The sequence below is a fragment of the Mandrillus leucophaeus genome, unplaced genomic scaffold, assembly GCF_000951045.1.
Source record: "Mandrillus leucophaeus isolate KB7577 unplaced genomic scaffold, Mleu.le_1.0 Scaffold27, whole genome shotgun sequence".
Taxonomy (NCBI): Eukaryota; Metazoa; Chordata; class Mammalia; order Primates; family Cercopithecidae; genus Mandrillus; species Mandrillus leucophaeus.
Genome location: NW_012102809.1, coordinates 581,544 through 595,445, shown reverse-complemented (window position 1 = coordinate 595,445; position 13,902 = coordinate 581,544). Strand labels below are relative to the sequence as shown.

At 42.9% G+C, this 13,902-nt stretch overlaps 1 protein-coding gene across 1 annotated transcript in view; it reads left to right on the top strand.

Annotated features, from left to right (window-relative positions):
• The first annotated feature begins 457 nt into the window (after positions 1–457).
• The window catches only part of EXOC2 (exocyst complex component 2), a 212,840-nt gene continuing 199,395 nt past the window's right edge, over positions 458–13,902 (top strand). Inside the window, exon 1 of the mRNA XM_011984536.1 lies at positions 458–533. The gene's annotated coding sequence lies outside the window, so the exon portion shown is untranslated. The remainder of the gene's footprint in view (positions 534–13,902) is intronic.

Below are 13,902 nucleotides of genomic sequence, written 5' to 3'. Positions count from 1 at the left end.
GGATTCATAAGGGATATTTTTGCCCTCTCAATTAAAGAATAGCTAAGAACTAAACTCTGTAATATTGAGTGTAAGTCCAGCAGAAGCTGAGAGGTGGGAAGGATCCTTTGGGGCTAGAGTAATTGAGAAGCTTTGATGATAAGGGCCTGATGAAGGAAGGTGTGTGACCACCTGGGCTGCACGCCAGGAGCAAAGGCCCAGAGGCTGGTACGTGAGTGCATTTTGGATTATGGGTGCCTATTATGCCTTGACTGACAGGCAGAAGAGTTTGGAACTGATTTGTTAGACAGTGTTTTTGTTTTTTTTTCCCTGGAAAATTATATTAGGCCAGCTCAAAAGCTCTCTGAACATCCAGTACCTTAATTCCCTTGGTCGCATTTCAGATTAAAAATACAGCATCCAGTTTGCTTTATTTTTGTTTTTGGGTTTATCAGTTTTTCTATGTGACATTTTCCACAGTAAATCTTGGTGCCAGTAGTGGAAGGAGCACTGGACACAGGACCGGGGAAGACTGGATTTCAGTTTATGAGAAGGTGAGCTGCGCAGGCTGGATCCAGAGAGCTTCGAGACTAGTGCCCGGCACATCTTAAGCGCTCAGAGACAAGTGCAGTGTCGAAGGCCGTTTTTCCCTTTGCTGCTTGCTAACAGTGCCTCTTTCCACAAGGCTGCCCCTTAGTTTCATTTGTAAGCATGGATGAATTTTTAAAGGCCTTTTTTTGTTTTAAAGATTTGTGATTTTGGAGGGTATACGATTTAACTTTCACTGTATTATAATTTTAGCAAAAGACAAAATGAGACAAAAGGCCATGTTTGGCTTTGGTTTAATTTTAATGAAAACCCTATGTGAGTGATGTGATGTATGTCTCAGCAGGAATCAGAAGTCATGCCAGATAGGTCAAATGAAGAAAGGCGCAGAGGGGATTAGGGACTATACAAGGAGTGGTGAGGAACAACAGGAGGCTAACAGTAGCTGGAAAGGACAGAAGGAGAAAGTAGAGCTGTCTGAAGGAGGGTCCGACTATTGCCAGAGAAGTAGTGCTGGGGGCTGGGAGGGTAACACCAAAATCTCTCAGTGTTGCAGCTGGTCTACTTCTGAAATCCAAAGTGCAGGCCTCCCACCGTTTGCTTCCGGTCTCTCCGCTTTCGCAGTGTCACTCACCCCCACTGCACCTATCAGGAGCTTCTGTGGTCTTCAGTCACTGTCATGCCAGTGCGCTCGGTTGTGTCGTCGCTCTTCTGTGGCATCCGCCCGGCGGGTTCTCAGCCTCGGACAGTCTCAACTCTCTGCCTCCTGTAATGCTTGACCCGAGTTGCGGGGGCCAGCTGGGGAAATCAGTGTCCAGATCTGTGCCCCTATAAATCCATGGTCACCAGCTCAGCGGGGCCATCACGGAATCTTCCAGAGTTTTCCTCGTCAGCACCCGCTTCTGACCTCTGCAGAATGTACTTCCAGCATTTTCACTCTTTTCAAACCTCTCATCCTTTCACATCATTTACACACACTCTTAGCAAGTGGTCTTGCCACCTACATCATAAATAAAGGAGACGTAAGTGGAGAATCCCAGGGGCTTCTGCCAAAAACTGTTCTTCTTCCCCCAGTCACAGTGGAAGAGGCTGTATTTATGCTAAGACCAATCCTCCACCCGGACTGTGGATCCCATCTACCCCTGCCTTTGTGAGGACTTCACTCAGGTGTGCATGTCTTACTGAAGGCTTCCTTCTGTTGGCCTTTAAACCTGCTTAGAGACAGACAACAGTAAAGCAAAACAGAAAAAGAAGAATTCTCCCTTGATTTCACATTGCCCTTTTAAAATTCCTCTGTTTTTCCCTTTCCGGCCACATTTCTTAAAATAGTTGTTTGTAGCCAAGTTCTCACCCATCCCAGTGCTGTCTGGTTTCAGCTACAATCACTCTACTGAAGGCCAAAGTCATTCTTGAGCTCCTGGTCACAAAATCTTGTTCCTGTCATTTCCTCAGGGTAGTGCCTGGGACATAGCAAGTGTATAGTAGACGTTTATTTGACTGAATAAATCCAAGGATGTTTCCTTTTCACAGCCCTAGTGGATCTGTTTTTCTGGGGTATAGGAGTCCAACACTCATCTTTTGAGGATCTGGGTGACTAGTCGTTGCATCACAAATCTTCTTGATGGACTAGGTAAAGACAGAAATAAATGTTACTTGAGGGTAAGTTCCGTAGCTCAGGCCTGTAATCCCAGCACTTTGAGAGGCCGAGGTGGAAGGATAGCTTGAGCCCAGGAGTTTGAGACCAGCCTGGGCAACATAGTGAGACCCGTTTTCTACAAAAATCACAAAAAATTTAGCCGAGTGTGGTGGCACACGTCTGTGGTCCCAGTTACTCAGGAGGCTGAGGTGGAAGGGTCACTTGAGCCTGGATCACCTGAGGCTGTGGTGAGCCATGATTGCACCACTGCACTCCAGCAGCCTGGGTGACTGAGTGAGACCCTGTCTCAACAACAACAACAAAACAATATTATTTGATAATGATTTCTTCAATCTTGTTCAGGCAGTCTGTCTTTCTGGGAAAACAAAACCCTGACATGATTTTTTCTGAAAAACTATACTTCCTAAAACGCTAAGAATTATCTTAGCTACATCTATCCATGTAGATCTAATAGACTAGTAGGACTTTGGGTACTACTGGCAATAGATTTGTGAATAAATAATGCTATGCTCTCGTGTGAAACTCTTTTGTTTTCCTGTTAAGTAGTGTATCTTCTTTGAAGTTTCTGTCTTCATGTATTTGTTGGGGGCGGGGGGAGAGGGATGAATTTGCACTGACCTGGTTCAGTTCTGACATGTCATCAGTGTCCGGTGGCATCGGTTGGAAGTCCAGCCACCTTTAGACCTGCAGCCTTTCCCTGTGCAACATCGTGACAGCCCTTGTCCTCTAGGAGGAGACTTGGCATGCTAAGGCAGAGGGCTTTGTGGTTCCTGGGGAATAAAGGAGACCTCTGAGTAACTCTTCCAATTAAGACAGAATCCAGTGCTTGTTTTATGAGAATAGCCGAGTAATCCAGTATTTATGTAGCATGTCTTTTATACGGGGGCTCTGAGAGCTAAGTGGTCAGGCGTTCGCTGTGTGCTTGTCTGGCGTCCAGTATTGCTTCCTGGTCATCTCAAGCACATTCTCGTCCCCTTAATCCGTTACCTCCAAACATTGTAGTGGGAGGGAAGGTCTTGATTCCCATTCCCAAAATAAATAAATACAAAGCAAGTGTCATTTATCAGTTATATGGTTTAAATTGTTGGATTATTTTCCCAAAAGAATTAAAATATACACAAATATGCTTTCATTTGAAACCGTAGATAGTAGTTCATTTATTTTTGTTTGTGGAGGTAGAGAAAGGAAAAAAGTATAAAAAGAGGTCCAGGAGGCTGGGCGCAGTGGCCCACACCTGTAATCCCAGCTCTTTGGGAGGCCGAGGAGGGTGGATCTTGAGGTCGGGAGTTTGAGACCATCCTGGCCAACATGATGAAACCCCGTCTCTACTAAAAGTACAAAAAAATCAGCCGGGCATGGTGGCGCATGCCTGTAATCCCAGCTACATGGGAGGCTGAGGCAGGAGAATCGCTTGAACCAAGGAGTCAGAGGTTGCAGTGAGCCCCTCTGCACTTCAGCCTGGCGACAGAGCAAGACTCCACCTCAAAAAAAGAGGTCCAGGAAAGCAGGACACATGACCTCTTACCTGCTTAGTCCTTCTCTTCTGCAGATGGCCCTTCTGAGGCCCAGCGAGTCTTCTGCCTCTTCTCAGGCCCTAACTCTGTACAGTGTGGACCCCGTGGGTTCTTTCAGATCTGTGCATGGTTGTATTTTTGTTAACCATGATTTGGGGATGGAGCAGGAGGAACAAGATGATTAATTTGGAAAACTGGATTGCAGAGTTCATGACCCTGTCTCTGAGACTTGTCCCAGGGTGTGCTGTTATATGGTAGAATTTGTGGCAGTGCTGATGTAACTTGCTCTTGATCTCACTCAGGAAGAGTGGAGTCTGTGTTTAGAGAGAACTGGGGAAGAAAATCACCATTTTCCCAAACCCTTTTCTCAGTATCTCTGGGCCATCCCTTTGGGTCCAGCCCAGCCCAGCCCAGCGGGGACGAGTCTGTCTTAGGGGTAGGTTGAGCCTGATTCTAGAACGATTTGGTGAGTTCTCTACTTTGATTATATTTTAGGGTGCCCTGAGAGTCTGGCTGAGTCTAATTTTACTGTTGAAACTCACTAGGCAACTCTGCAACAGGATTCTTCGGGGGTCCTCTGGGCCCAAGATGGTTCTGGACAGGTAAAGCTACTGAGATTCTGCTTGATTTGTTCCCTGGTGATGCCAGTGCTGCCAGGTTGAGTCGTATGTGGGGAAGGGTGGACGTTTGGGAGGGTTTTGGTTTTTTTTTTATGATTGTGGGGAAAATCACCTTTCTATAGTCTGATCTGTTAGGGAAATAGTGTTTTAACATCATGAGGCCTTCCGTGGCCTGTTGAGTAGAGGTTATCCTGGTCTTCAGTGAGTCAGAACTTCTGTATTTTTCCGGTTCCTGGCCTTCTCTAGCTGAGAAGAGCATCTGGGAGCATGACAAGGTGAGACCGTGATCACTCATTTTGTTCAGATTTCTTGTCTGCTATTGAAATTAGGGAAACTGTTCTTTACTAAAATAGTAAAAAGTACTGCTTTTATGATTCTAAAACTACTTTCAGTTGTGGTTTCATTTTCTGATTTTTTTCTTTATATTATTACTGCTTTTTTTCTATGTATTTTTAGTCTGAAGTTCTGTGAAAAATAACAACTTGCTGTCTTTTGTTCTAGTAGTAAATATTTTGGAAAATTAAAACTGTGCCACAGTTTTAATTTGAGATATTAAATATGGGAACATTACAGAATTAACATTTTCTGACTTCTATTGCAGAAAACACTTCAAATCCATCACTGTGTGCTTCATTAAAGGAAAAGAGGCAGATGGTTTAAAATTAATATAGTACATCTATAAGGAAAATGTATTTACTTAAGTGTACAGTATAAATTATAAGAAAATGTGGCCTTTTGTCTTGATTTTAGTGAAATGCTTTTGTAATAGTAATTTTCTCTTTTGCCCTGTGATGGATAGGAGGTTAATTGATGTTAAATGGATGCTTTGTTAATCCTTCATCAGCTACTAAATTGGTATGGGGGAGTACGGGTCAAGACTACACAAGGCCATGACCAGCTTGTTTTCTCAGGGAGGTTTATGGATTCCACCCGCCCCCTTCTCCAAACCACACATCACTCTCTCCAGCTGCACACAGGGAAGACTCTCCTGTCTCCCTCCCCCCTTCCTGCGGTGCTGTCCCCCCCCCAGCCTCATCCTTCTCCCTCCCTGGGCTGCTGCAGAGTGACAGCTCGTAGACGTTGCGTGCGAGTGAGTTCAGCTGGCGCTGTGTGGTCTGAGTGTGTGGTCTCCCGCTCAGCCGAGAGGCTGCGAACAGGGTGGATGAGAGCGAGAGCAATACTGTTTACTTTAATTTATTTCGGATGCCGGAATTGTGCCCAGAGTTTCTCCTAAGCTTGATTCCGTAGCGAGCAGCTTCAATCCCTCGCAGCTGTGGTGCGTTCTGAACTCTGGGCTGTCCTCTCCTGACAGGCACTTTCCATAGCATCTGCCTGCTTAATCCCTCGCGGCTCAGAAATGTTAACGGCACTGTTGAGTGCTGTGATTATTTTGCTTTCACTATGTCAAGATTTATGGCCTTCGAGAAGTTTCTTTTGAGATAGAGCTGGAGAAGTAAAGCAGAATTTGTAAGATCAGTGACAAAGTTGATGTATTTTTGGAAATTGGAAAAGCTATTATACAAAATTTGGGTCAAATTAATCCAACTTTGCTCATGTGAAAGAACCTGGGAGTTAGTGACATCCTGTCATGTTTAACAATTTTAATGAAATTAGCCAATTTAAGCTGACGGTTGGTTTCTTGACCTTTTCTGGAACTCTGCATTGATTTTGGCATGCCTGTTTACCATAGTTATTATATTTGTCAGCAGTGATATTGGTTTATTTCATCCTAGAGATTTGACAAGTTGAGACAAATGAAACTTTGTTTTTATGTAATAGTATAAATTTAGGAGAATATCTTTTTATCCAGTCCTTTCATTATGAATAGCTTAGTAATATTTTCTTGATTTTGTTCCTCTCTCATTCCTGAACATTCTTGTTGAGATGGTCAAGTATTTTGTTATTTGAGTAAACATATGTAGACTCTTGATATCACTTGGGATTTTGCATTGTTTAGCTTCTTTATTTTCATGTCTTCCTGGCAGTCTTGTTGGAATGGAGCTGGTGGTGTTGATGTTTGTCAAGGATTAGAAAGTCTAGGCCACTCACATCTTCCCACAAGGTCAACCTATTTAGCTTGGAGTTGTTCTGCTGCTTTTTTTGCTACTCTTCACCCTGGGTTTCAATACCTGAGCTCTGTTTTCATCACTATGAGGGTAAAGCTTTCTCCTACCCCCCTTGTACCTTTTCACTCCTGGCCCTGGTTTACTTTAGCCTCAACTGATCTGGAATCAGACTTCAGGAATGGAGTCATGTTGGGTACTTTTTTAAAAATGATACCATCTTGTATTTCCTTTTGTGTTACATTTTTTGGGTTCTGTGTTTGTGGTGCTGATGATGTTAAACTAATGTTCAGAGGAGTTCTGAAGCACAGTTATTCACAAAGTTGAACAACCATCACCATTATCTAAGTCCAGAACAGTTTCATCACACCCAAGGAAAACCCGGAATCCGTTATCAATCCTTTCCCACTTTCTGCCTCCATGGATTTACCTATTCCGAACTTTCATATAAGTGGAATCATATATGTCGCTTTTTATGTCAATTATGGCAAAATACATGCATGGTATTATTAGTCATTACCCTATGACTTTTACCTAGGAAGTGAAAATTCTTTGGAGAGAGAGAGAGGAAAAAATACTGATAAATGATGGTTATAGTCAAGTAATCATGTGTGGAAATGAACTTCTATTTTAGAAACTCGGGGCCGGGCGCGGTGGCTCACACCTGTAATCCCAGCACTTTGGAAGGCCGAGGCGGGGGGATCACGAGGTCAGGGGATCTAGACCATGCTGGCTAACATGGAGAAACCCTGTCTCTACTAAAAATACAAAAAAATTAGCTGGGCATGGTAGCGGGCGCCTGTAGTTCCAGCTATTCAGGAGGCTGAGGCAGGAGAATGGCGTGAACCCGGAAGGCAGAGCTTGCAGTGAGCTGAGATCGCGCCACCGCACTGCAGCCCGGGCGACAGAGCGAGACTCCATCTCAGGGAAAAAAAAAAAAAAAAAAAAGAAACTCGGAAGTATTTACTAGGAACTGTGGAACGCTCAAGGCTTGTGTTGGAGAGAAGTGCCCTCTGTGTGACTGGCTGTTGGTTATCGGCACTTTCCCGCAGTGCTCTGTCGTGCAGGTACCTGTTCCCACCCCTTCTGAAGCTTCACCAGTGCCAGTGCTAACTGGTTGTTTAAAATTCGATGTGGAACTCTCAATGAATAAATCCTGATGGAACAGATTCCCTCCGTTTCTACCTTAGCTTTTACGGGCAGAATCCTCCAGGAGTTAACAGTGAGCGGGAAAAGGACCAGGGTTTTGCTCTCTGGTAACTGAAGTGGGAGCTGGCCTCGAGAGCAGTTGATTCTCTTGCCAACGCCGAGAAGCAGAGTGTCTGGAGAACCCCAGTGCCTGGACAGCACTTTAAAAATCGTATTTCCGAATGCGTTTCTATTGAAAACAGGTTTATCTTTAAGAAAAAGATTGCTACCTTTATTTGGGCTTTTCTTTAGAACTGAAAAGTCAGAATTGTTTTATTTGTTCTCAGTACTATCCCATTCTCTTTTATGGCTGGGTTTTTTAAATGGAAAAGTCAAGCTTAAATGGGTTTTGGCCTAGTTTTTGTAGGACTAAAGGATAGTTGAAAAACAAGTTTTTCTGGTAACTTTTGTTATGAATATCTTAGTGATATTTTAAAATTTATTAGGGGCAAAATTCATTTTGGTTTAAACATTTAAAATACTTTTTTGGTGAGGGCAGAAAGGAGACACAGCGTCAAAGGTCTGCACCTACAAATTAGAATCTCTGGATTTCGTGTAGTTCTGTGTGGAAGCAGTAATAGAATATCACACTTTTCACCTCTTGGGCCTTTCAGTTAAAGGTTGGATTTGAACTGGGCCTCTTGTCACCCAAACGTGGCCCATAGGAAAGGAGTTGTTCTGCTCAGATGTTTAGTTAATTTGGATTTATCTCATTGTTTTCCTTGGCGTGAATTGTACTGAAGATCAAGAGGAACTGTCACGGGTTGATTGTAACCTTTTAGGATGTAGTTAGGGTGCTCAGTTTTTACAGTGGTTTTGGCAGTTGCTCTTGTGACCAGATTTATTGGTTTAAAAGACAGTGCATGGCACACAGTACAGACTCAAGGAATGGCATCTGCCTGTGAAACAAATCTAACTGACACCCCTCTCAGAAGCCACATCTTATAGCTTCTTACGGCAGGAATTTCACACAGCCCTTGAGGGCTCTGCTGCCGTTGTTGAGGAGAAGAAAGAAAAGCCCTTCCAGAGAGCCCGTGCCTCCCCAGGTCTGGTCAGCCCTGCCACCATTTCACTGAGTGTCTGGCACTGGACTAGACACAAGGAGTGAAGAAAGAATATGACGACAAGCCGAGGCAAGCCCACGGAAGATTAGTGTCAGAGAGCTTGGCACAGTAGTTTTTTTTTCTTCCCTTTTTCTTTAACGTAAAGGATACTGTTATTTGTTATAATCACTTTCTTAAGATAGTTAATTTACAGGAGAAATGGGCAACCCTCCAGCCCAGAAAAATGCATATAACTCAGAGCTGCCAGAGGAAGCCTCATGTGGTCAGCGTTCTTAAGGAGGCCCTCGGCTGCCTGGATCTCCAGCCAGCAGCTGCCCTGCAGTGCTCTGGAAATGGGCTTTTCTGTGTGGTCTAAGGCCTACCTACATTTCTAAAACATATATATACATGCTTATTGCCACAGGGAAGGCAATATAAAAATATTTAAAAACACAATTTCCCTGGCCCCTTCACCCTTCTCCAGTCTCATTCTCAGGATAATTAACCCCTGGTGTGCATCCTTCTAGCCCTTTCTCTGTATTCCTGTAAGCATAGGCCCTTGTTTGTATAAAGGTAGCTTTTCTTCTTTTTTTAAGTAGAAACATTGATTGGGTCCTGATTCTAACACATCAACTCCAAAATAACTTTTAGACCGTATGGAAAAGTTGAGCTGGGACTGGGCGCAATGTCATTTGTAGAGATACAAACTAAATCATTTATGGGTGAAACGATACAACGCTTGAAAGAGCTCCCTTAACAAGCAACATAAAAGTATGTTGAGGAGGAGAGGCAGCTAAAACAAGAGATAGAATGTTGAAGCTGGGTGATGGGAACTTGGAGGTTCCTTATGCTAGTCTCTCTTCTTTTATGTATGTTTAAGATTTCCATAATAAATACTAAAAAAAACAAAAAAACAAAAAAAAAAAACAGTCATCCGGAGAATCGCACAGAGCAAGGGCCTGGTTTTGAATGCCACCTCTTTCTCTTAATCGCTGTGATTTTTGACAAGCTGTTTAATCTCTAATAATCCTACCCTTGTTAATAAAACCGTTTGGCCTTTTAGAATACTTCCTTCTAGGAACTTTTTCTGTACATCTGTCTGTTCATACCTATCTGCCTGTTTATTTAGACCTATGTCTATTTTACTAATTTGTTGTAAGCATTCTGTTGGTCTTGCATGTTTTTCATAATGTTTCGCTGGCTGCGTAATATTTCCTTGACTGAACCTTCACATTTTACTGGATGTTTTGGTGGATGTTTCCATTTTTTCCCCCTCTTGCTGTAATACATTTTTGCAGTTATGGGAATCTTCGTGCCTAATAACAACCCCCATAGTATGAATTATTTTAGTCGTCGTTCACTTTTCAAGAATACGTTTTGAGTCAAAGTGTGGAAGCACATCGAAGGCTTTGACGCACGTGGTCAAATTATTTGTCGGAGTATTGGAACCGTTTGTGCTGCTGCCGGCGATGCGTGCGAGCTGTGTGCAGATTCAGCTGAGAACGATGATCCTTTCAGATCATCTTAAATGGCTTGTGTTGTTAATAGGCCGGCAGTGGAACCTCCGTTTCAGTTGGCGTTTCTCTGAGGTTGGGTTTTGTCCATAAGTTTGTTGGTTGGTTGCATCTTCTCTGTTGTGAACTGTAAGCTTATACCTTCTCTATTTTTTTTTTTTTTTTTTTTGAAGCTCTTGGTGTTTTCTGGATTGATTTTTGTGAGCTGTTTATACAATAAAGTTATTTGTATTTTGACATTTTGAATATTTTTGCAGACTTCCTGTTTGGCTTTTAGAGTTGTTGTCTTTTATTTAGTAACTTATAGAAGACGTATGTTTCTTTATGGCCAAGAACTTAGTGTGTTCACCGTTGTGATTTTTCTGTCAAGTCCAAATGTTGTCCTTCCACCCCCACAGCTGTAATATACACTTACTTTATGTTCTTCTAGTTTTTTTAATATACATATAATTAAAATTATATGTATATTTGGCTTTTTAAATCACCAGGAATTCTTTAACTATATAGATGTTTGAAGTTATATAAGCAAGAACATTATGCTTTTGGACTGTGACTGAAACATTTCTGGGATTGGAGTTAATATGCTAAAAATTAAGAGGCAAGAAAATAAAGCAGTTGTTTGTTTAGAATAAAATTCAGCTTAATCTTTGGCTGTCCTGACTACGGCCCATCTTCAGTGTTTGGAATTTTCCCACCGTGTTACGTACTGCAGTGCTGTGGCTTTAAAGAAGCACTTTCCCCACTTGCCCTGGAGCCCTGTGCCCTGCTTCTGGGAGATCGTCACAGTTGTGTACTGTGACTATTTTGTGTCACGCCTCTCTGCGTGCTGCTTTCATCTTTCTTAAGTTATGCAGCACAGATCTTAAACAGTTTTTCTATTTTCTCTGACTAAAATACTTTCTATCTTAAAACAATTGAAGGCCGTTCTCCTCCTTGCTCCCCCAGTCTCTGGCATGGCAGCACAGCTGATGACCCCCCGGCCCACGAATTCACCTAAAGTTAGTTTTTGAAGCGGGAATGGTAGCAACACTATGTTACTTTTATTTTGGGCTTTAAAGTTTGCAGAGATCTTTGGTACACATGATTCCATTTAATCCTTACAGGATTCCTGTGAATTTAGTTATTATTCCTATTTTAAGATGAGAAAACTGATAGAAATTAAAGGGACCTGAATAAATCATATAGGTAGGATTTGAATTTCTGCCGTCTGACTCTTGGTTAAATGTCTTTTCTACCTCTCCATAGCTGAACAATTTGATTTGTCTGGCAAAAGTGTGGTGTTAATGACACCGGCGTTCTTTACCCCATATTGGTCAGGCCACTTTGCACTGATTAAACACTGTTGGTCACGTCCTTCGTGCCAGGTAGCATCTCTCATTACATGCTCATGGCCACACTGAAGAACTGGTCAGGGAGGCAGGCACTTCAGGGAAAACAGTTCTTTTGGGGGGCCCTTTTCATATGTGAAGGACAACGTGAAGAGTGTGTGTGTGTGTGTGTGTGTGTGTGAGAGAGAGAGAGAGATTATAAGCACAGCTCCTAAGGCAAACTGCCTGGGTGTGATTCCTGCTATGATAGTTACTGGTTGTGGAGTATTGGACAAAGTATTTAATGAGCCATCCTCATAGGGGAGTTTTGAGGATTAAAAGTTATTGCATGGCAAGAACATAGAAAAGTACCTGGATAAGGCCAGGCACAGTGGCTCACGCCTGTAATTCCAGCACTGTGGGAGGCCAAGGCAGGCAGATCACGAGGTCAGGAATTTGAGACCAGCCCGACCAACATGGTGAAACCCTGTCTCTACTAAAAATACAAAAATTAGTCGGGTGTGGTGGTGCACACCTGTTATTCCAGCTACTCAGGAGGCTGAGGCAGAAGAATAGTCAGGCGTGGTGGCACACGCCTGTTATTCCAGCTACTCAGGAGGCTGAGGCAGAAGAATAGTCAGGCGTGGTGGCACACGCCTGTTATTCCAGCTACTCAGGAGGCTGAGGCAGGAGAATAGTCAGGCGTGGTGGCACATGCCTGTTATTCCAGCTACTCAGGAGGCTGAGGCAGAAGAATAGTCGGACGTGGTGGCACATGCCTGTTATTCCAGCTACTCAGGAGGCTGAGGCAGGAGAACTGCTTAAACCCGGGAGGCAGACTCCGTCTCAAAAAAAAAAAAAAAAAAGGACCTGGATAAGTCATCAATGTTTGCTTAATATCTAAATTATATTATCTGTTGATGGATGGCTAGTTGTGTCCTCATGTAATTTGTATTGTTTCTGATTTTATATTGAAAAATATTTTAAATAAAGGCAAGAGCCATGTGTATTCCTACATACACCGCCTCAAATGCTAACTGTGCACTAAACACAAAAACTTTAACCCACTAATGAAGGGGTCAGAATCCCCATAAAGTATAATATGGGAAACCACAGAGTCACCAGAGGAACCTGTCCTCTCCATGATGTTGAAGAGGTTTAAGGCAGTGGGTTGACGTGGCACCCATTTCTTTTAGAATGGAGAACACGTCTGTTCAAGCACTCCTGAATGTCTGCGCACATTCACTGACCTTCCGTGATGATTTGAATAAAGGAACAAAAAGAAAAGCAAAAAACAATGCTATTACCATGACCAGTTCCCCCTAAAGTACTTAAAGGAGTTGAGAATTTCAAAATGTTTTTTGCTTTGTTTCCTCCACCCCTAGCCTGAGAGTCTCGTTTTTTGGTGAAGAGGGAGAATTAGTATTGAGTCATGGTGGCTCAGAAAGGTTGAAAAGGGAAGACTTTTAAAATGTAGGTGTTATTATCATCTGGGTAGGGTGAGGCCAACAGAGTAGGATAAGATTGTTGTGGAAAACTGTGTTACTCACAGTTCCAGGAGGGTGGGCGGGCCGTGTCCCACAGGAAGCACTGGGGGTAGGTCAGGAGGCAGAGGGAGCGAGGGGGAAGCATCCGAAGGCTTGTTGTGTTTTTCACAGGAAGGAATGGCTAGGCAGGGTAGGCAAGCTGAGCGAGTTTAGGATTGGATCATTTGAATAATTTTTTGGAGGGCTCTGGGCTGCAGGAATGGTCCCTAGTTGGCTGGCATCCGGGGTATGTAGGGCTGGGGGCAGTGTCCCTGATTGGAGGAGCCTAGTTGAAGATGGGTACTCAGTCCAGGCAAGTAGTTTGTGACCTCTGGGAATTAGCCAGTTCTCAGAGGGGCAGTCCCTTCCCTGGTCCACAGGCTCCAAAATGTCAAAGCATCATAATGCACTGAAAACAAACAAACAAACAAACAAACATGGTTAATACAAGGGCCAGGCCTTTTTGTACCACAGCTTCAGGATTTAGTAGCAGAGAGAAGAGATCAGTACGGTAGTTTCTCATTGCCAAGGAGAAGAGGCATGAATTTGATCTGGAAAGAGTATGAGAGAAAAGCCTTTACAGTAGCTTACTCATTTCTCCCAGCAGTTTTTGAAATTATTGTGTTTTGCACATTTTCTTTTTTTCCACTATAGCTTACCCTCATTATTACTGCAAGGCTTTGATAAGTGTTCACAGTTCATATTTAGTACAAGGTAATTTTTTTTTAACCGAGTACATGAACTTTTTTGAGGAAACATGACCCAAAGGCTAGCTAGCTAAAAGAATAAATAAATAAGTCATTTTCAAGGCTCAGCAAATTCTGTCTTTATTATTTTTTTATAGAATTATTGAGGGAAAGGAAGTAATCATGTCAGCAGTCTTTATCATTCATTTGGAACCACTTGTTCTGTAATTATCATGGCAATAAAAAACTCATTTTGGCC